This window comes from Bos grunniens, chromosome 11, assembly GCF_055505025.1.
Source record: "Bos grunniens cultivar Pamir isolate PY7600 chromosome 11, Bosgru_T2T1.0, whole genome shotgun sequence".
In the NCBI taxonomy this organism is placed as follows: domain Eukaryota; kingdom Metazoa; phylum Chordata; class Mammalia; order Artiodactyla; family Bovidae; genus Bos; species Bos grunniens.
In genome coordinates, this window is record NC_141175.1 from 22558682 (window position 1) to 22581801 (window position 23120).

At 45.7% G+C, this 23120-nt stretch overlaps 2 long non-coding RNA genes across 3 annotated transcripts in view; both read right to left on the reverse strand.

Moving 5' to 3' along the window:
* Positions 1-301: 301 nt before the first annotated feature.
* On the reverse strand, positions 302-7081 carry LOC147362731 (uncharacterized). Its single transcript, XR_015135780.1, has 2 exons — positions 6795-7081; positions 302-601 (listed from the first exon to the last, which is right to left on the reverse strand). It is a non-coding gene; the product is annotated as an uncharacterized LOC147362731 (long non-coding RNA).
* Positions 7082-8537: 1456 nt separating this feature from the next.
* Positions 8538-23120, reverse strand: part of LOC147362732 (uncharacterized) — a 46034-nt gene continuing 31451 nt past the window's right edge. Inside the window, exons 3-5 of one of the 2 annotated variants that reach the window (XR_015135778.1) lie at positions 14461-16485; positions 9890-10126; positions 8538-8880 (exon numbers count right to left, since the gene is read on the reverse strand). This is a non-coding gene — a long non-coding RNA (uncharacterized LOC147362732). Of the gene's footprint in view, positions 8881-9889; positions 10127-14460; positions 16486-23120 lie in introns of those variants that run through there. The other variant, XR_015135779.1, reaches the window with a different exon arrangement.

Below are 23120 nucleotides of genomic sequence, written 5' to 3' on the forward strand. Positions count from 1 at the left end.
CCAGATAGAGTCCTGGTCCTCAGCCCACACCTGTCCTGTCTATGAGTCTAAGACCCTTTTGTCTTCTCTTCTGTGGGTTTTCTTAGAGGACAAGGCCCTTCCACCATAAATACTCAGCACTGTCACCAGCATTGGTGCCCTGTAACTTTGGTTTTACCTCTTCCAGCATCTCCTCTTTACCAAGGAAGATGAAGGAGAGGAGATATTGTCATTCACCATATGCTGGGAGTTGTAGCCTCTACACTAGACACTTTACATCACTACCAATATTTAATTCTTATAACAAATAATGTCTAGAAGGTGATGGCAATGATCTCTTATTTTATTTTATTTTTTTCTCATAGCCCCGCCACGGCCGGGTCGAGCTGCAGCTCCGCCATCTTGGGCCGCCGCCGCCACCGCCGCCGCCGCTTGCTGCCCGCGCGCCGCCGGGCTGGCCCATCTCTCGGCAGGGCGATCTCTTATTTTAGATGAGAAACTGAGGCTTCAAGTGTTTTTCAGAAATTGCTCAAAGAATCGATGAGAGTGGGATTCCAATGGCAGCTTTCTAATATAATGTGCTGACTCCTAGAGCTCTTCTGGAAGGTGCTGGAAAGTGCTACTGGAAACAAAAATGTTAAGTCATAATTGATTCCTGCCCCCCCCAGGAAATGATAGTCCAGTGAGGCAGGCAAGCACACAGAAATCCACCCCAACTGGAGTAGGGTACCAGGAGAATAGACCACATAACCTGTCAGAATTCAACTCAAATATCCCATTTCCTGAGAGCCACTCCACAAAGATTCTAATCAAAGAACTATTATGTGTCTTATGCTAAAGTGCTCTATACTCTAATCAGACCACATATTTTAGCAATTTAATGTACTAGTAGAAAATAGTATTAGATGTAACATTAACAGGCTATGTTTTCATTCACTATATATTTATTCAAGGAGTAATCCTTGAATGTGTACTAAATTCTAGCTTCCTCCCTAGGTGTCAAGAATATAAATGCAAATATCATGTGAATCTTGACCTCCAGGGTCTTAGAATTGGTTTAATGACTTTGTAAGAGCACATTGTATAATTCTAACCATCTATAATCCTTTATTGGGGCTTCCCTGGTGACTTGGGGATAAAGAATCCACCTGCCAATGAAGGACATGTGTGGTTCAATCCCTGGATTGGGAAGATCCCCCCAAGGAGGAATGGCAACCCATTCCAGTACTCTTGCCTGGAGAATTTCATGGACAGAGGACCCTGGAGAGCTACAGTCCATGGGGTCACAAAGAGCTGGATAGAACTTAACATCTAAACAACAACAACAAATCCTGTTTCAAGGGGCTCTGGGCTGCATTTCTTAACTAGCTCATGGAATTCTCACTTTTCCAGGCATGTGGACGGTATGCAGAGAGTTCTCACCAACTGGGAATAACACTCCATTGCTGGATTAATTCAGTGGACACATGAGAATGAAGAAGGTCAAGGGAATCACCCTGTTGTCTGGAACATAACCACTGATGGGACTTTTCTTGGTATACATTTGGGTAGGAAAGTGTAAACAAAAAAATAAGATGATGAATTTCATCTGCTATAACCAGGCTCTCCCTGAACGATGCATCACCCCTTACCACTCTCTCGCTGCTTCCCTTCCTGGCTTATGTGATAGAAGAGAACAGTTTACTGTGGACCTTGCAGGTGGATATCTGCATCTGAATCCCAGTTTTGCTACCAAGAAACAAGTTGCTTTATCTCTGTGAACCTCACTCACCATCTTCATCTATGGAATGGAAGTGATCATAATCCTGCAGCAATGCCCTTGCTTGGGACCATTAAAAAGTTAATTAAAGGGCCAGCCACCAATCTTGGACTTCCCTGGTGTTTCAGTGGTCAAGAATCCTCCTGCCACTTAAAAAACTGGAAACAGAACTGCCTTATGATCCAGCAATCCCACTGCTGAGCATACACACTGAGGAAACCAGAATTGAAAGAGACACATGTACCCCAATGTTCATCACAGCACTGTTTAAAATAGCCAGGACGTGGAAGCAACCTAGATGTCCATCAGCAGATGAATGGATAAGAAAGCTGTGGTACATATACACAATGGAGTATTACTCAGCCATTAAAAAGAATACATTTGAATCAGTTCTAATGAGGTGGATGAAACTGGAACCTATTATACAGAGTGAAGTAAGCCAGAAAGAAAAACACCAATACAGTATACTAATGCATATATATTGGAGAAGGCAATGGCACCCCACTCCAGTACTTTTGCCTAGAAAATCCCATGGATGGAGGAGCCTGGTAGGCTGCAGTCCATGGGGTCGCTAGAGTTGGACACGACTGAATGACTTCACTTTCACTTTTCACTTTCATGCATTGGAGAAGGAAATGGCAACCCACTCCAGTGTTCTTGCCTGGAGAATCCCAGGGATGGGGAAGCCTGGTGGGCTGCCGTCGATGGGTTGCAGAGTTGGACATGACTGAAGTGACTTAGCAGCAGCAACGCATATATATAGAATTTAGAAAGATGGTAACAATAACCCTGTATACGAGACAGCAAAAGAGACACTGATGTATGGAACAGTCTTTTGGACTCTGTGGGAGAGGGAGAGGGTGGGATGATTTGGGAGAACGGCATTGAAACATGTATAATATCATATATGAAACGAGTTGCCAGTCCAGGTTTGATGCTCGATACTGGATGCTTGGGGCTGGTGCACTGGGACGACCCAGAGGGATGGTATGGGGAAGGAGGAGGGAGGTGGGTTCAGGATGGGGAATACATGTATACCTGTGGTGGATTCATTTTGATATATGGCAAAACCAAGCAATACTGTAAAGTTAAAAAATAAAATAAAATAAAAAAACAAAAAACAAAAAAAAAGAATCCTCCTGCCAGTGCAGAGGACATGGGTTCGATCAATCCTTGGTCTGGGAAGATTCCACATGCGGTGGAGCAACTAGGCCTGTGCGCCATAACTGCTGAGCCTGCAGCTGCAATTCCTGAAACCCATGTGCCTAGAATCTGTGCTCCACAACAAGAGAAGTCACGACAATGAGAAGACCTCACACCCCGATGAAAAGTAGCTCCTGCTCTCCTAAACCCACTCCCAGCAACAAAGACCCAGCACAGCCAAAAATCCGGAAGTGCTAGCCACCAGTCTGAATATCACCTTTTCTATACAGGGCACTGGGGTCTTAGGTTACTAAGCACAGTTGAGACAAGCTGCCTTTGAGGCTTCGGTTTCTAAAATTTGGTAGAAAGAGCCTCACCTTGGGGCAATACAGTAGCCTCATTTTTGGTTTTCTCTTTGGTGAGCTCTTTGAGGGCATGACTAGCCTTTATCTTGTTTACTTTCCATTCTCAGAACATTTCTAGTGCCAACTGATACTCAGTAAATGATTGCTGATTAATAACTATATATTTGGGGGAACCTCAAAGACAGCATGACTTTTTTGTACCAAAAAGCTTATTATTGAATCCACTTTATGTAAGACTCATGTTTCTTCAACTTCTTTCTTTTTTTTTATTCTAATTTTTTTTTTTTTTAATTGAAATGACTATTCTTGCTTGGAGAATCCCATGGACAGAGGAGCTTAGCAGCGTACAGTCCATAGGGTCCCAAAGAGTCAGACACAACTGAAGCGACTTAGCACGTGTAGTTAATTTACAAAGCTGTGTTAGTTTCAGGTCAGTTGGTTCAGTTATACACATAAGGCTCTCTTTGTACAGTCAATATTTTCTCCACAAGAGTCTACTTTTACTTAATTGAAGTTTCTTCCCTATCCCCTTCTTTCAAGCGAAGTTATCAAAAAAACAGATGGTTATGTGCATCCATAACCACATACCAACAATGCAAAGCAGTGACGTGACCCTAAGTGGGCAGAGTGGTAACTAGGAATGCAGGTCCTGTTACTTTATCTGGATTCAAGTCCTAACTCTGTCGTTGGGTGACTGGGCAGGTTGATTCACCTCTCTGAGTCTTGGTTTCCTCCTTCTCTATAAAATAGAAATAGCAACACACAAAAAAGGAAATAATATAAATAATTAAAATGGTACCTACCCTTTGGAGGGCAGTTAAGGATGACAGTGTGAAAGTCACTATCCAGCTCACCCAGCAGCATCTGGCCTGTGGCTAGTGCTTTCCGAACTGTTACAGTGACAGCATCTCCCAAACACAGGAGACAACACAAGCCACCTCAGTCTCTGAAAGTCTTAGAACCCTGGATCCAGACCTGTCAGGTCATCTGATTTTGATGGGCACAGGCTGTGCCCAGTAGACGCTGCTTGCTGAAACGATGTTCCTGGAGACCTTCAAAGTCAGCATGTCTAAATTTGAACCCATAACTCTTAGAGGCCCTCTCTTGATCATCATCGTCATGTAGGTCACCCATGTCAGGAGCCTGTGAAGCTTCCTCACCTCCTTCCTCATGCTCTAAGCCACATCATTATCAAGGGCTGTCAAACTGCCCTTTTTATGACATCTACGACTCAGCACCAGCTTTTAAATCCCTCTGCCTGACAGGCTTCCTAATCCTTCACGTTGGTGGCTGGTCCATCTCCAGACCTCTGATTGGGTACCATCAGAAAGCTGATCCTTCCCACACATAGCTGTGGAAAGAGTCATTCTCACAAACAAATAGGATAACGCCCCACTTTGCAAACCCTTCTTTGACCCCTGCCAGCTCCAGGAAAAATGTCACAATCCATCCCAGCGTGGGAACCTCCTGGCCTCACCAGCCTGCCTCTTCCCAACCTTTGCTCCAGCCCCCAGAGGACACCGCTGTGCTTATAACTGACTGCACAGTCCTCTGCCTGAATGCCCTTCCTCTTTGGTCTTCCTAACAGAGTCCTGCTTTTTTGTCTGAAGGCTCTTTCGACTCTCACCTGCTCTGTGACTCTTCCCTAGACCTGAGACTCTGATCCTATCTCTCTTGCCTCTGGTATTTAGGCATATCTCCTTTTGCTACCATAATTCCCCAAGCTGCAGCCCTTATCATCCAGTATGGTTATTGTGAATGGTCTTCCTGTCTCCCTGGTTACACTGTGAAACACACAGTAATTGCCAGGATGGGAGCACCATTCACCGAAGTCATACCACCCAGAATAGGATTTAGAACAAAGCAAATGATCAAAAAATACTTAATAAATGAATGAGAATGATTACTGAATTAATCAAGTGTGAAGGTAAGGAATTAGAGGGCACACAGGAAACAGTCTGCTTGGGATGCTGTTAACCCAGAGGACTGTGGGGGTGGCTCCCCTACTCCCTGAAAGTCCTGGCACAAATGCCACCTTCTTAGTAAGGTGGTCACTGATCACTGAATTTAAACCCTCTCACTCTGCACTCCCCACCCCCTTTCCTCCTGCTTTTCTCTAAAGCCCTTGTCATCATGGAAAAGTGAGAATGAAAGTGTTAGTTGCTCAGTCATGTTCGACTCCTTGGGACTCCTAGCTCACCAGGCTTCTCTGTCCATGGAATTCTCCAGGCAAGAATACTGGAGTGGGTAGCCATTCCCTTCTCCAGGTGATCTTACCAACCCAGGCATTGAGCCCAGGTCTCCTGCATTGCAGGTAGACTCTTTACTTTCTGAGCAGGCAGGGATTTTGTTTGCTTTGCCTATTGCTATACCAAGAACAATGTCTGATGTACTTCAGGTACTCAGGGCACATTATACTGAAAATGAATGAATGAATGTCAAGCATTCATGACTCTTGTCGTAGCTGACAGGTTTGTTAGAAAAGGGAGTGATCATTTTAGTCTAAGGCTAACGACTCCTTTGAAGTTCAAGGTCCATAAAACCAATTTTAATAGATTCCATTTATCAAAAAAACAAAGAATATTCTTTTGATGATCTTATCTACTCATTAGATACTCATCTTATCTACTACTATCTCAGACTAAACCAATGGAAGGATCAAATATCATTGATATAAAATTCAAATATTAAACTAGTAATAATATCAAAGAGAATCAATAATAAGGCTAACACTTCACCGCTTTTACTATGGGCTAGGCTCTGTCTCAAGAATATGACATGTTTTATTTTGCTTTGCTATTTTTTTAATACTTATTTTTATCTATTTGGCTGTGCCGGGTCTTAGTTGCAGCACTTGACATCTTCCATCTTCATTGAGGCATGAGGGATCTTTTAGTTGTGGCCTGTGGGGTCTAGTTCTGCAATCAGGGATCAAACCCAGACCCACTTCATTGGGAGCATAGAGTCTTAGCCACTGGATTACCAGGGAAGTCCCCATATGACATGCATTAACTCATTTAATCATCACTTTAACCCCATTAGTTAGTATTATTATTTTCCCATTTTACAAATCAGAGCACTGAGGTGTGGAGAGCTTAAGCAATTCTCTTGAGGTCACAGAGCTGCAGTGTGGGGAAATCCAGAGGTCATGGTGAAAAGTGAAAGTGAAAGTCATTCAGTCGTGACCAACTCTTTGTGACCCCATGGGCTATACAGTCCATGGAATTCTCCAGGCCAGAATACTGAAGTGCGTAGCCTTTCCCTTCTCCAGGGGATCTTCCCAACCCAAGGATGACACCCAGGTCTCCTGCATTGATTCTTTACCAACTGAGCTATCAATTAGTATTATTATTTCCCCATTTAACAAATCAGAGCGCTGAGTTGCAGAGAGGTTAAGCAATTCACTTGAGGTTACAGAGCTGCAGTGTGGGGAATCCAGAGGTCACGGTAGAACAGAAGAAATGCAACACAGCAAAGAGCTTGCATTCAAGCACTTAACCGAGTCACATGTTCAAGTAACCTCGTTTTCTAAACTTCGATAACCTCACCTGGAAAATGAGGAGGATGGTACATGTTCACGTGGTTGTTGAGAGGCTGACAGTCATTATATGAATACGTGAAAGTGCAGTCAAAACAAGAGCTTCTAGGGGGACTTCCCTGGTGGTCCAGTGGTTAAGACTCTGTGCCCCCAATGCAGGTGGCACAGGTTCAGTCCTTGGTCAGGGAACTAAGATTTCCCATGCTGAAGGCCTTGGCCAAAAACAAACAAACGAACACGACATGAGCTACTGTTACTCATTGGATAACATATGATGTTAATATTTTTATCCCATTCAATGTTATGACACTATTATAATTACTACATGATTGCCTCCATCTCATTCCAGGAAATAAACGTTGCTCTAGTTGGCAATTCATTCATACATCCTGGGCATAAGTTGTTTTCACTTGTCTCTCGTGTCCCCGAGCAGCCTACAAGCTGAGTTGAGGTTCAGATCTTCTGGGAGGTAGAGATGGTCTCAGCCCACAGCCAGGCCAAACGTTACAGGATCTCCTCATTTTAAAAGCAAGAGAGTCTGGTTAGTTGACATCAAAGGTGTGAATTTAAAGACCTCTGCCACCTGATGAAGATTCTTTAGTGTTAAAACAAGTTCTGGGGCTTCCCTGGTGGCTCAGTGGTAAAGGATCTTCCTGCCAATGCCAGAGAAGTGGGTTCAATCCCTGATCCGGGAAGATCCCACATGCTGTGGAACAACTAAGCCCATGCACCACAACTTCTGAGCCTGAGCTCTAGAGCCCATGAGACACAACTACTGAAGACCAAGCACCCTAGAGCCTGTGCTCTGCAACGAAAGGGGCCAGCGCCATGAGCAGCCCGAGCACCGCATCTGGAGAGTAGCCCCCGTTCACTGTAACTAGAGAAAGCAGAAACAAAAAGCCAGCACAGGCTAAAAGAAAGAAAGAAAGAAAATTTAAAAACCAAGTTCTGCCTCGAGGCCTTTCTCCCCATCTGCCCTCTTTGGACAATGTTTTCCCCTTCTGTCTAGGAACCAGTTAGTTCTCACTGCTCACGCTGCCTCTTCAGAGAAGCACCCTCAGGCCTCCAGGCAGAACGTATGCCCTACTCCCTGCTCAGTCCATGCCCACACATCTCCACTGGCACTGCCACAGCCCTGATGCAGACATCAGTTGCATAAACGGTAACTATCTGTCTCCACTAAAATATAAGTTGGATGAAGCCAGAGACCATCTCTATCTTTTTCAGCATTGGAACCCAGGGCCCTTTCTAACTACAACAGCTTGCCTGCAGAAGGTGCTCACTAAAATATTCTGAGTGAAAGAAAGCACCCATTGGCCACTTCGGGGAAGCCCCAAGCTCTCTGAGCCTTGGTTTCCACGTCTGTCAAAGAATCTGCTTGGCCATGGCGTGATTGCAGTGGATACTGCAGTGAGAGCTCTCATGGCACAAAAAGTGAACAAGCAAGCAGGGACTGAGGTGCCACAGTTTCTATCCAAAGCATTTTAGGAGGTGAAAAATGGCCTCCAAGACAGAGTTATACACCAGACATTGTTATTTGGAGCAAAAGCAACCAGGAGGGAGAAAAGGACATATGTTGACTTGGAGGGCAGAAGGAATTCCAAGCTCTGCAGTATCTTTGGAATTCTTGGAGCCCTTTCAGCATGAATCGGGTTACACGGGAGATATATTTGGGTTTTACCATCCACTCAGGGGTGCTTCACGTTGGCCATGGAGATGAATCTTAACTTACTATAAATAGAATGAAGAGAGGTCTGTTGCTAAATTATTTATTGCACATTCCATCTTGCCTGAAGCAATGATGTTTTTAGGTTCCACAAAAGTAGCTGTGTATAGTCTGTAGTCATTACATAAAGGAAACTCTGACAGTTTAGATTATAAACCATAAATTATCTGTTCATCAGCTGGTGAAGAGCACACAGTATGACTATTGTGTTAGTGCAGGAGACTAGAAATAGATATCTGCAGCTTCTCCCAAACACTCTGTCCACATTTGCCATAAAGATCCACTAATCAATGTTTGTTTTCCATCCTGTAGAATGAAAAGCAGAATTTCCTCTCCTTTACCTGATGGGTCCTGCATGGCTTCCCAGGGCCTGTGGAGAGACAGCCAGGCTTAGAGGAATCTTCCCAACACAATACAGAATAAATTCCTTACAAAGCTTCACATTACAACAGATAGATTGAGAAAGCCCTTCACATTCCTCCCTTTAATTGCAATAGGTTTGAGGTTGAGGGAGATTTCTCAATAGGGAAACAACTCATATACCTCTTTCTCTCTTTTTTTTTTTTAATAAATGAAGGTATTTTCCTTTCTAGAAAGGCATTTTTCAGGCCCAAATTTTTATTCCTCTTTTTGTTTCTATCTCCTCCAATCTTTTCCTATAATCAGTTAATAATGATCATTCATTTGGTTATTCATTTAGCAAACATGTATTAATGCCTATCATGGGTTGAACTCACTATCTGTGTAGATAACGCCACTGGCCTTCCTCCAGCTCAGCCTGGGCACCTTGAGCCCCTTCTCCTGAAAGCCTTCTCTTCCTCCAGTGCTCTTATCCTTCAGATCTTAGCTCAGATTTTACCAACCTGGGGACTCTTTTTGATCATCAAGCTGGATTCCACCTCTTTGGTGTCCCCACACCCAATGTACACACTCCATGCTCTCATTTTCCTCTGTCCAACCTCTCCCAGAACTTCCTACATTTTGAATATATCTGGTGACATGTTCCCTACATGGAGTTACATATGCGGATGCATTTCAGCATCACATTAGGGGCTTCCCTGGTGGCTCAGACAATGAAGAATCTGCCTGCAATGCAGAAGGCCTGGGTTTGATCCCTGGATTGGGAAGATCCCCTGGAGAAGGAAATGACAACCCACTCCAGTATTCTTGCCTAGAGAATCCCATTGACAGAGGAGCTTGATGGGCTATAGTCTATGGAGTCACAAAGAGTCAGACACAACTGAGCAACTAACACTTTTAGTTTTTCACTTTTCATCATCAGATCGATCATGATCGATATGTATTTGTTGAGCTACCAACCTGTTTGCAAACAGTCACAAAATCGAGAGTAGCTTCTGCAGTCGAAGTTTCTTACTCACCACGTAGTCATGTACTCCTCTCTGCAGCCCTTCTCAGAGTGGCTGTCCTCCAGGGCCCTCTCAGGGGGCCTGGGCTGCGTCCAGCTTGAGACTCTGCCATCTTCTGGACTGAGTCAGCTGGCAGATGCAGAGCAGAACGTGTCTAGTGGACACCTCGGTCTGGAAGGGACGCACGTCTTGCTCATCCACCATCCTTTGGCCAGAATTAGTCACATGACTCATCAAGGGGAAGGGCAGCTGGAGAATAGAGGGGTGATCCTCTGTTATAAGTGGATGCAGCTAGGATCGGCCACAGGCACCTAAAAGGACGATGAGGATGCTGATGGGCAAAGACATGGGTGGGGGAGGCAAGCAAATAGCATGAGCAAGGGCTGGGGGAGGGAAACAAGAAATAACAATAACAAAACACTAATGATTTGGGGGCTTCCCTGGTGGCTCAGTAGTAAAGAATCCACCTGTCAATGCGGGAGACACATGAGACACGGGTTTGATCCCTGGGTCAGGAAGATCCCCTGGAGAAGGAAATGGCAACCTACATCAGTATTCTTGCCTGGGAAACCCCATGGACAGAGGAGCCTGGTGGGCTACAGTCCATAGGGTCACAAAGAGTTGGACATGACTGAGTGACTGAAACATACACACACAATGATTTGGGAGGAACTATAATAAATGAAGAGATATCTTATAGAGGCATCTAGTCCCTCAAGGATAATAGGCTGAAGAAAGTTATGGATAGGTCGTTGAGTGGGCAGATAAATGGACAGATGGATTTGCACCTGTGGCTGAGGACCTGCGACATTCTTCTGTAGAGAGGTGCAAGGTGAACTGGGATGCCGGTCCTCCCAGCATCCTATACATCTCTCCCCACCCATCTTGAAGTGGACACATGAGGAACTACAGAAAGGCAGGAACCCCGAATGAAGGGATGAGAGGCTGGATGCCCCTTGAGAGTCTGGCCCTCCAGAGATGCTCTTAGGAAGCCTTTTGACTTTGCTTTCATTCATTTGTGAGTTAGTCTCTCATGTCATTATCTGCTGCCTCCAGCCTGACCACAGGATAGAGAAGTGAAGGGAAATAACAGGTGTACTCTACTCGCAGACAATGGCTTCTCAAAGCATGTGCACAGGCTAACAGGATAGAAGTTAAATTCTGAAAGCAAGGTAGAGCTTATCTGGACCCCCGTTCATGGAAATGATGAGGACTCCGAAACCCTGGGGTGGGGATGGGGTCCGCCACCCATGTGATAAGAGCAGAACAAGGACCCTGGTCTCTCCCAGCTGAAGTGTGTGCCAGGGAATCAGGCCTAAAATGAGAGAGTGAGCGAGTGTGTGAGCAGGTGCTGAGTGCTATGGGGAAAAGGGAAGGCTAAACAGGTGAAGGGGGACCAGAAATGCTGGGATGCTGGCAAGGCACGGAAGGCAAGGTGCAAGAGCTGGGTGACGCTGAGCCAAGTCTTGAAAGAGATGAGAGGTGAACCATGTAAACATCAAGGGAAGACACTATCGGGGTCAATGAGAGGCTCGAAGACAAGGTGTGACGTGGAGAATACATTTCAAAAAGATCACCTTGGCTGCTCGGTTGAGAATAGACCTTGAGAGGTAAGATGTGGGGAGACCATTTGAAGGTTATGGGAGTGACCTAGGCAAGAATGATGCACTAAATTCATAATCAAAACTATAATGCTCCAGGCAAAGGCTTGATAGATTGCATACGTTAATCACTTATAAACTAAGCAGAGTAAATATTAAAAACTTCTAATTCTATTTTTCAGATGATACAAAGAAAAACCAGAATTCAGACAAGGCAAGACCTTCCCCAATGTCACAAATGACATACCTAGGTGTAGTTAATGGCAGAGACACGCTTCAGATTCTAACTTATCATTAATTAACACTAATCATTGTTAATAGTCGATTAACGATGTTGTGATAGTTTCAGGTGGACAGCAAAGGGACTCAGCCATACACATACATGCATCCATTCTTCTCCCAGGGGTAATTTTTTAAAGCATGGAGTAAGATATGAAGAGTCAGAAGAAAATAATAAAACTAGGAAAATTCATCAGACCAGAGAGTAGAAGAACAGATGGGGAGGAAGAGCAGGACCCTGATTCAGGCTCGTTTCTCTGTTTCTCCATCTGAAACTCTCTCCTCCCCTTTTTCCTTGCACCTGTCTTCATCAGAGAGGGTCCTCACCCCGTCCCTCTTGCAGATTAGTAAAGTTGGTGAAAAGCTGATAAGCTCTGCAGACCCCTGGCCTTCCATCTGCTAGAGCCTGCATTGCGCTGGGGTCGATGCTGCAGTTCCAGGCTCCTTTCTCAGCTGGCTTTGGGCTCTAGTCCGCCGACGCATATCCTGGAGGAGGGACAGGAATGCTAGGGGACGGGAATGCTGGGGTGTTTTCCCTCTCTGTCTTCGCTGCAGCCTTTCCAGCCCAGCTGGTGACCTCGCCCCTGGCCTTGGGCAAACTCACCTCACCCCACTGCCATCCAGTATCAGATGACACTGACTTTCCCTCTTGTGTGAATCTCTGGGTTGCTTTGTTCTATTTATTACTTATTTGGCTTCTCCAATGTAGCTAACACCCTAGATTAAATTCCTCCCATTTTAAACACCGAAAGTGACTTCTGTTTCTCTTGAATGACAGACAGACATCCTTTCCACCAACAGACAACCATGCAATCTCAAGTGTGCCATTTCAAAACCATAGGAGACAGGACTCCAGTTTTGAAGTACCTGCCTTAAGGATGAGTTCCACTGCAGATTGATAATGCTACCCGAAAAAATTCCCTTTGAATAGAAGTCAAACTGTTTGTAGTGAGAAAAGCAATTTTGAAAGAATGATCATCAGTGCCTTTAAAAGTTTTCACGATGAATTAAGACACATTATCATCCACAAATTTTCTAAAAGATTCATCAATATTTAATTTGCTTCTCCAAATCACATTAGGATTAACATTACAAAGCAAACAGGCTTTTGTTCTAAGGAAAAATGTATCAGGGCTATGCAGTGGTTTTATCTGACACCTCTGTTAGCATAATACAGTGGAAGGGAGTATATTTGTGTTTGTACTCACAACAGATTCTGTTTCTGAATTTCTGCCCTTGGCTACTTTTACAAACTAAGCATCATTTAACCAGCGGGAAGACACGGTACACAAAACTTTACAGCAGCAGGATATGTTCCCTAATATTTGGCTAATCTTTGGGTGATCTCAAGAGGAGCTAGTGGAAGAATGTTAAGAGTTAGCAGGGGGTATGTGAACCTCTCTTTTTATTACCTGGCTCAGCTAACACTTTGCAAGATGTCATGGCACAAGAATCTAATCATTGCCTCCAGAATCTCTTCACTGCTCTCTTCAGAACAAATCTGTGTCAGGTTCCTAAGTGCTAAGCTTGAATAGATCTGCTCTTAATAATTAATCCTTTCCTTAAAGTGCTTTGATTTTTCAGATTCGGCTGAGTATATATTTGGCAACTCTAAGCCTGTTGTGCCAAAACAAAATTGTAATGTTGATGGGGGATGCTTAGCTGCTCAGTCGTTTCCGACTCTTTGAGACGCCATGGACTGTAGCCCGTCAGGCTCCTGTGTCCATGGAATTCTCCAGGCAAGAATACTGGAGGGGGTTGCCATTTCCTCCTCCAGGAGATCTTCCCAACCCAGGGATCAAACTCAGATCTCATGCATTACAGGAGGATTCTTTACCATCTGAGCCACCAGGGAAGCCCATTGGTGGGGGATCAGGTGTAAGATTCCAGGCCCCATGAGATTTTAGTGGAAGAAGCTCAGATGTGCTGTCTTAACCCTTGAAGAGAAGCTTGGCAGTCGTCACCTCCCCAGAAGAGGCATATTTAGCCTGAATTAAACACCCCTGCCTGCTGGTTCCCATGCAAACTGTCTTTGCTTGTTCTGTGTGTCTCTTTGTGTGCATATGTGTCTTTGCTTGAGCTGTTGCTTTCCTCACTTCACCCCTGTTACTCTGTATTCTTTTCTGAAGATTCAGCCATTGCCTCCTCCAGGAAGCCTTCTTTGATTCCTCTCCCACCCCCAACACCTCCCCACCAACACACACACACCCTGACCCCAGCTTTCCTGCAGCTCCTCTGCTTCCTTCTGCACATAATTCCAAGATGATCTCCTTGTGGGTCTGCAGCTACCTGCAGACTCCGAGTTCCTGCAGAGTATGGACTGTCTCTGGATGCGAGCATGTATACTCAACAGCTGCTCTGTCCCTGTTCCTTGAACACAGCTGAAGGGAGCTGACCAGAGCAGCTGATCATCTTTGAAGTCGAGATCGTGCCTCCAGCAAAACTGCAAAAGGCAGCAGCTCCTCCAGCTCGTGCTCCGTGACCATTTCAGGACACAGAGGAACATTCATCTCTCTCCTGTAAAACTGCCTGTGTACCGACGCCGCTTGCTTGCATTCTTCCTTTTCGTTTTGGCTTTCTTCCTGAGAGAATTACACAACCTCCTGTCCTCCTCCCCATGCTGCACCTCCAGCTCTGAAGCCCATGAATAAAGAAAGACAGCCGGGACTCCAGGATCCCGTTACAAATTCAATACGTGCATACCTTTCCCGGGAGCCCTGCAGACTTGCATTTTCTTTAGAATGGCAAAGCTTAACAGGCCTCAGATAGGACTCAGAAACCTGAAAGGGCTTTATGAGGTCGGCCAGGGTTGTCTCATCCTAAATGGGAATGTAATGGATAACACGGGGCTTCCCAGATGGCTCAGTGGTGAAGAATCCGCCTGCCAATGCAGGAGACACAGGTTCAGTTTCTGGGTCTAGAAGATCCCCTGGAGAAAGAAATGGTAACCCGCTTCAGTATTCTTGCCTTGGAAATCCCATGGGCAGAAGAGCCTGGGGGGCTATAGTCCACGGGGTCGCAAAGAGTCGGACAAAGCACACGCGCGCGCGCGCGCGCACACACACACACACACACACAGAGTAGATAACACTCAGCCAGAACTAGGCCAGGAAAGCCTTCACTATTTGCTTCCTGCAATGCCAGGCCAGCTATTATACTTCATGGCAGCTCGGCCTTTTTATTTCCAAAATAAGGTCAATGCCATGTAATTGCACAGTGCTTGGGAAGGATTAATAACACAATGTTAACGCAGAATCGGGCACCTAATACCCCAAAATGGGTAGAAATGATAACAATAATAATATATTTTTATTCCAAACTGTTAAAGATCAAATTATAAATCCGCCCTGCTCCACTCATATGTTGGAGGCCTAACTCCAGAATGTGACCTTATTTGGAGAGTCTTTACAGAGTTAATCAACTTAAAATGAGGTCACTAAAGTAGGCCCTGTGTGTGTTAGTCTCTTTGTGTTCCCATAGACTATAGCCCTCCGGTCTCCCCTGTCCATGGAATTCTCCATGCAAGAATACTGGAGTGGGTTGCCATTTCCTCCTCCAGGGAATCTTCGTGACCCAGGGATAGAATCCAGGTTTCCCGCAATGCAGGCGGATTCTTTACCATCTAAGCCCCCAGCGAAGTTAACCCAGTATAAATAGTGTCATTATAAAGAGAAGAAATTTGGACACAGGCATGGACAAAGGAGAACTCCGTGTGAAGAAGAAGGCAGTCTGGGGTGATACTTCTATAAGCTAAAGATGCTAATGAAGCCAGCAAAACCATGTGGGAACATGGAACAGTCTCCCTCAGGGGCACAGAAAGAACCAACCCTGCTGACACAGTGATCTTGGATTTTCAGCCTCCAGAGCCGGGAGATGCTGATGAAATCCTGTTGCTCGAGCACCCAGTTTGTGATAGTTTACCTGCGCTGAAACTGAGAACAGAGACGTTCCACTGGAACGACAGTACAGCAAGGGAGGCAGAGCCGGACGACGCTGCAGTTAGTGTGAGTCTTTCTGGAATGAAAACCCTCATTGCTGTCTACAGGTAACATATTGGTTGCCATGGTCTCCATCCACACCCCACATGTCCCCTTTCTCCAGCCCCTGTCCTGAGCCCCTTCCTCTGAACACTCAAGACACACCACCTCATTTTTCTTTGACACATTCTCCTCTCCTGCCTTGCACTTCAGTTAGGATGACAGACTTCCCAGGAGAGATCCTAATTTAACTGATCTAGGGTGGGGCTCAGAAAATCACACTTACTTTAAATGCTCTTAGAATGATCTTCATATGCAGGGGAGTGAGGATTCTGCCTTACCCCAGGCCCTGAGAGCAGGTCCACAGCCTCCTTCCCTGGTATCCACTGCATGCCATCCAATGGGTGTCCCAGTGGGTGGGAGATGAGTGGACTGAGTCCTAGGTAACAGCTAAATATACCTCTGCAATGCTCCGACCCCGTGGTACCCATTCATCAGTCATGTGCACTTGAACCATCAGGGAAGAGGCCTCACTGCCCACTGCTCGTCCACGCTGCCTGTCACCCATGCTTGATGCCACTCCAGGAGCTTCCTTGCCTTCAGAGATCAGAAATCACTTAGCTCCACACACTAGGGTAAGACCCACTGCACCTCCAGCAGTTCCCAGCCAGCAGCACTTCAGAAAAATCCCACAGGTCACTTTCATATCTCTTCAGAATGAGAACCTTCTGGTGTGGATAGACTGTCTTTTCTGAAATAACAACAATAATAACAAATCAATCAAGAGTCAAGCAAACAAACCCTCTCCCTGTTGAAAATAACTGAGTGTCTCCCCATCACTTTTTTTTTAATATCGACTATATTTCTTGTGCTGTACACTATGCCTTTGTAGCTTATTTTATTTTATTTATTTATTGGCTGCATCGCTTGGCGTGTGAGATCTTAGTTCCCCTAGCGTGCTAAGTTGGTTCAGTTGTGTCCTAGTCTTTGCAATCCTATAGACTGTAGTGCAGTAGGCTCCTCTGTCCATGGGGTTCTCTAGGCAAGAATACTGGAGCGATTTGCCATGCCTGCCTTCAGAGGAATCTTCCCAACCCAGGGATCGAACTGGAGTGGCTTGCCATGGGGGGATCTTCCGACCCAGGCATCGAACCTGTGGCTCCTGCATTGGCAGGCAGATTCTTTACCACTGATCCACGGGGAAGCCCCTTAGTTCCCTGACCAGGAATCAAACCTGCACCTTTTGCTTTGGAAGTGTGGAGTCTTAACCAGTGAACCACCAGGGGAGTCCGAACATCACCTGTTTTTAAAAGTTTAAACACGTTATGTGATCTGTCATGGCCTTTGCCATCCTCACTAGCAAAGAAGCTAATCCTTTTCCTTCTGTTGTGTACATGCTGACGTGGGGATAGCTCTCTCTCCTGCAGCAGCCTTTGTCCTGCCTTAGGGCTTCTGCTCCTGTTTGTTCCTTCTGCCTGGACTGTGTCCTTCCCTGTGGACCCACTTGGACTACTTTATCAACACTTGGCTCAGGAATCTCCTTTCCTGAACCCTCCCCACTTAAAACTCTCCATCCGCACCCCACTCCCAGGCGGCCTGGGTCCTCCGGGCTCCTTTTGGCACTCTGGGTTTGTTCTGACAGCCCTTGTTCGTGACGATGTATTTATATGTTCACCCGCCACAATGGTCTGTGGTCCTGAGCACACAGACTGTCTCATTCAAGTCTTTGTCGCCAGCATTTAGCCCAGCATCTGGTACACATTAGATACCCAGCAAATATTTGTTGAACGAATGAGTAAATCACATTCATTGATATTTACGAGTGCTTCACAGTTTACAACATGCTTCAAACGGCACATGGTATGAATAAAAGGGTAAGAAAGTTCACACGGCTCTAGTGGTCCTTCCTGTGAGGGCTCCTGCCAACCCTGACTCAATTTTAAACGAGCTACTCTTCTCCAAGGTCTGCAATGGAAGGACAGCTGTTGCGGGGCGGGGGGAGGCGGGGAGGGTGTTGGTTTTTAAACTTGGGCAACGGAGGATGAGTTCAGATGTGCTGGGGCAGAGAGGGTGACCAACTTCCTTCCACTGCAGTGTGATTGACCCCATGACCTCAGCCACCCCCTCCTCCAAGCCAAATCCCGGAATTCTGCCATTTACAAGGAAAAGAAAGAAAGAAAGTCACTCAGTCGTGTCCAACTCTTTGTGACCCCATGGACTGTAGCTGACCAGGGTCCTCCGTCCATGGGATTTTCCAGACAAGAATACTGGAGTGGGTTGCCATTTCCTTCTCCAGGGAATCTTCCTGATCCAGGGATCAAACCTGGGTCTCCCACACTGCAGGCAGACTCTTTATTATCTGAGCCACCAGGGAAGCCCGGTGGCTTTACCAGGAAAGGTTAGCACAATTAGCAAATGTGCCTCTGGCCATGCAAAGGGACGGGTGGTGGTGTTCCTATCTGTGAGCACAGGCTCCTCTCCCAGATCAGTCATATCCTGAGCACAAAAGGCTGTTTCCTTCCAGTTTGTCCCACCCCAGAGCACTCAGGGGGGTTCAGTGTCCACCTTGAGTCTTGGCCCATCACCAAGACTTCTAGTGAAGTCATTTGGAAGAGGTGAGGGGTACCGAATTGGGAATCACACAGAAGGAGAACTGGGTTTCCCAGGTAGTGCTGGAGGTAAAGAGCCAGCCAGTCAATGCAGGTGACATAAGAGAGGAGGGTTCGATCCCTGGGTCGGGAAGATCCCCTGGAAGAAGGCATGGCAACCCACTCCAGTATTCTTGCCTGGAGAATTCCACGGACAGGGGAGCTTGGTGAACTACAGTCCATGCGGTCACAGAATTGGACACGACGGAAGCAACTTGGCATGCACGCACATGCTCGCACAGGAGAACTGGCTTCAGGGCAGTTCCTGGACAGGGCCTCCTCGCCTGAGCCCCAGAGAGACTCCTGGACAAATAGGAGCCCAGCTCCTGAAACACCCCCAGCATGGCCTCCTCCCTCAAGTCCAGGGGGTGAGAGCATTAAAAGACACTACTCTCACCCACATTCTGCCTCCGGAATTGTTTAGGCCAGTTCTCGTCTGCCCATTTCACTCTTGCTTCGTCTCTTCTGCTTTCTTTCCAGATTTTGTCCTCTTTTGGCTCCAGTTCTTCCTCACCTTGTGTGGATCAACAACTCAGCTTCAAATTGGTCTTCTCAGCTTCAGCAGCCACCGCTCCACCCACTGCCCTCACCCAGCCTGCCTCCCACTTATGCCTCCAACAGCCGCAAGGCCACCCATATTCACCAGACTCTGCCTCCCGGTTTCACAGGTGAAAACCACGGTAGCAGGATGCCCAAACTCCACTGAACTTTGAGTTTTGTCTAATTTGTGCCAGTCCAACAAGGCCTCTGTCCAATGGGGAGATGTGTCTCTCTCTGAAGCTGTCGTTAGCCCAAGAGGTGGCATCAAGCCCAGGCTCACTGCCTAGCTCCAGTCAAAGCCAAGCTGATACCTGTCTATGAAATTGGGCGGCTCCTTCTTTTATCTCTTGGAAAAACTGATCACTAAGAACCTTACAACCAGATGGAACAACCTCCCACCCCCCAACTCCACCCTTTGCAAAGGAGTTAAACCTTTTTGTGTCTTGATCACTTACTTTACCCTGATCTCATTCTACTTGTTTTGCCTTACTCTGTTATGATTTGCTTCTGTCTAATTTTTGAATTCTCAAATCCTTAGGAAGGGGGATTAAAAATAAGCAAATCAATTAAATGGAATGATTAGACTCAATGGAGATTAGCCATAACATGATGACATTCTATATTCTCTAAGAAGTCTCTGAGATGAAAATTAATTGGGAACTTTGAAATGAATCAGATAACCAGACACATAAATGAATCCTGGAATCACAGATAGGCAGCCATGGAAGGGAATTTTGAGGTTTCCTAATCTAACATTTGGGGTTTCCCTGGTGGCTCAGTGGTAAAGAACCCACCTACCTATGTAGGTGACATGGGCTTGATCCCCTGAATCAGGTAGAGACCCTGGAGAAGGAAATGGCAACTCACTCCAGTATTCTTGCCTGGGAGATCCCATGGACAGAGGAGCTTAGCGGATAGGATCACGATGTGTCTGACATGACTTAGCATCTGAGCATGCAAACTAATATTTGCAATTTAAGGATGGGAATATAAAAACTAAATACCAGAAAAAACTCACCCAAAAGTCAGGAGTGAATGTACGTCAAAGAGTATATCCTTTATAAAGATAACATACTTTATTCAATAATCCATTTTTTTAAAAATCAAACTACTACTATTGGTTCCAAACAGGAAAAGGAGTACGTCAAGGCTGTATATTGTCACCCTGCTTATTTAACTTATATGGAGAGTACATCATGAGAAATGCTGGGGCTGGAGGAAGCACAAGTTGGAATCAAGATTGCCGGGAGAAATATCAATCACCTCAGATATGCAGATGACACCACCCTTATGGCAGAAAGTGAAGAAGAACTAAAGAGCCTCTTGATGAAAGTGAAAGAGGAGAGTGAAAAAGTTGGCCTAAAGCTCAACATTCAGAAAAGTAAGATCATGGCATCTGGTCCCATCACTTCATGGGAAATAGATGGGGAAACAGTGGAAACAGTGGCTGACTTTATTTTTCTGGGCTCCAAAATCACTGCAGATGGTAATTACAGCCATGAAATTAAAAGACGCTTACTCCTTGGAAGGAAAGTTATGACCAACCTAGACAGCATATTAAGAAGCAGAGACATTACTTCGTCAACAATGGTTTTTCCAGAGGTCATGCATGGATGTGAGAGTTGGACTATAAAGAAAGGTGAGCGCCAAAGAATTGATGCTTTTGAATTGTGGTGTTGAAGAAGACTCTTGAAGAGTCCCTTGGACTGCAAAGAGATCCAACCAGTCCATCCTAAAAGAGACCAGTCTTGGGTGTTCATTGGAAGGACTGATGTTGAAGCTGAAGCTCCAATCCTTTGGCCACCTGATGCAAAGAGCTGGCTCACTGGAAAAGACCCTGATGCTGGGAAAGATTGAGGGCAAGAGAAGGGGACGGCAGAGGATGAGATGGTTGGATGGCATCACTGACTCAGTGGACATGGGTTTGGGTGGACTCTATGGACTCCGGGAGTTGGTGATGGACAGGGAGGCCTGGTGTGCTGTGGTTCATGGGGTCGCAAAGAGTCAGACACGACTGAGTGACTGAACTGACTGACTACTGTGGAAAGGACGGTGTAGCAATGTGGCTTCAGACAGCCCTGACCCAAGATGTATGTTCCTCTCCATGCAATGTAGATCCTTGTACGCACTTCAGAGGGTTGTCCTAATGACCAAATGAGACCTGACCCGTGCAGCCTTCAGTGTAATTCATGCCATCTAGCCAAGCTAAGGAGTGTCAGCTATGTGTTTCCATTGTCCGGGCTCTCAGCATGACATTCTTTGCCCTTGTGATGGAGCAGAAGAATCTAACATCCCAGCCATTGAGATACTGGGATTACAAACTCTGAACTATTGCCCTCACTCCATCAGCTTCCAGTTACAAAGGGAGGTCTTGAGTGAATCACTGATTGGAAAACTCTTATGGTTACATAGTAGCAATTGTTCTTGGTCAGTTGCTAAGTCATGTCCAACTCTTTGCCACCCCATGGACTGCAGCATGCCAGGTTTCCCTGTCCTTCACTGTTTTCCTGAGCTTGCTCAAACTCATGTCCATTGGAGCTTTCCTGGTGGCTCAGTCAGTAAAGAATCCACCTGCAATGTGGGAGACTTCGGTTTGATCTCTGGCTTGGGAAGATCCCTTGGAGGGGGGCATGGCAAAACACTCCAGTGTTTTGCCTGGAGAATTCTGTGACCAGAGGAGCCTGGCGGTCTGCAGTCCATGGGGTCGGAAGGAGTTGGACATGACTGAGTGACTAAGCACAGCACACAGCACATGTCCATTGAGTCGGTGATGCCATCCAACCATCTCATCCTCTGTCACCTCCTTCTCCTTCTGCCCTCAATCCTTCCCATCATCAGGTTTTGGGTTTTTTCCCAATGAGTGGTGGCCAAAGCATTGGAGCTTCAGCTTCAGCATCAGTCAGTCCTTCCAATGCATATTCAAGGTTAATTTCCTTTAGGATTGACTGGTTTGATCTCCTTGCTGTCCAAGGGATTCTTGAGAGTCTTCTCCAATACCACAATTCAAAAGTATCAATTTGAATTGCGAATCTATTATAATAGTGGTTAACACAGGACAAATTTACTTAAAAAAATAAATAAATAAATAAAGCTGGGACACACAACTTGGCTCTGTACTAGAGAATCAATGATTCCATTACAGAGAAAATCACACATCAGATTGGGCCTAATATGATCCTCCTGGTGCCAGCACAATGGATCAATATAGATGGATAAAATGTCCAATTTGCTGCAGTGATAGCTATGTATATTTCAGACAGAGTCACCAAACTATTAAAATCAGACAGCCTAGAGTTTGATTTTATTTTTCTTATTATCTTCAGATAACCTCCCATGCTAACTTAACCTACCAAAGACAAAAACGGTGCAACTGTAAGGAAAAGAGAGTTTTTTCAATCCTTGTCGCCGTGAACCTTTGGTTCTGCCAGACCGTCTTCCTCACCTAGCTTTGGGTATTTCACCAGCTCTGGGCCAGAGAAGCTCTGGAACTCTATTTTTTTCCTACAGTGCCTGTTTGGGCAAGGCTTTGAATCTCCATGTTCTCATATTTAAAACAGGAAAAACAATATCCACCTTGCTAGGATGTTTGAGAGTCGGACAAAACTTACAGTTTCCAATACACGGTACAGTTTCCAATACAGCTCGTGTGTGCTGTATGGGCTCAGTCGCGTCCGACCCTTTGTGACCCTATGAACTTCTTTGTCCATGGGATTTTCCAGGCAAGAATACTGGAGCAGGTTGCTGTTTCCTCCTCCAGGAGATCTTCTAAACCCAGGAAGCAAGCCCGCATCTCTAGCATCTCCTGCATTGCTGGCAGATTCTTTACTGCTGAACCACAGGGGAAACCCCGTAGCGGAAGCATAATAATAGTGGCTTATTCATCCTAGCCTCTTTCTCTTTGCCTGTAGAATTAGCTCTTCTAGAATGTGTTCATGTCTCTTCTCTATCTAAATGCCATTTATTTTTCAAGATCAGATTAAGGCAATGCATCCTCCTGGATACACTCCTGGGAAGTGTATGGACACTTCCCAGTCCATACAGACCTGGCACTTCGAATTTCTAGCACGTAATGTTAGAATTACCTACTTATAAGATTAGAGAAAGGTACTGGTATGTGACATTCAAGATGGCAGCAGGCTTGCCATCCATGTTTTATTTGTTCTCCCTACCCTTCTCTTGTTATTCTAGTCATGCTAGA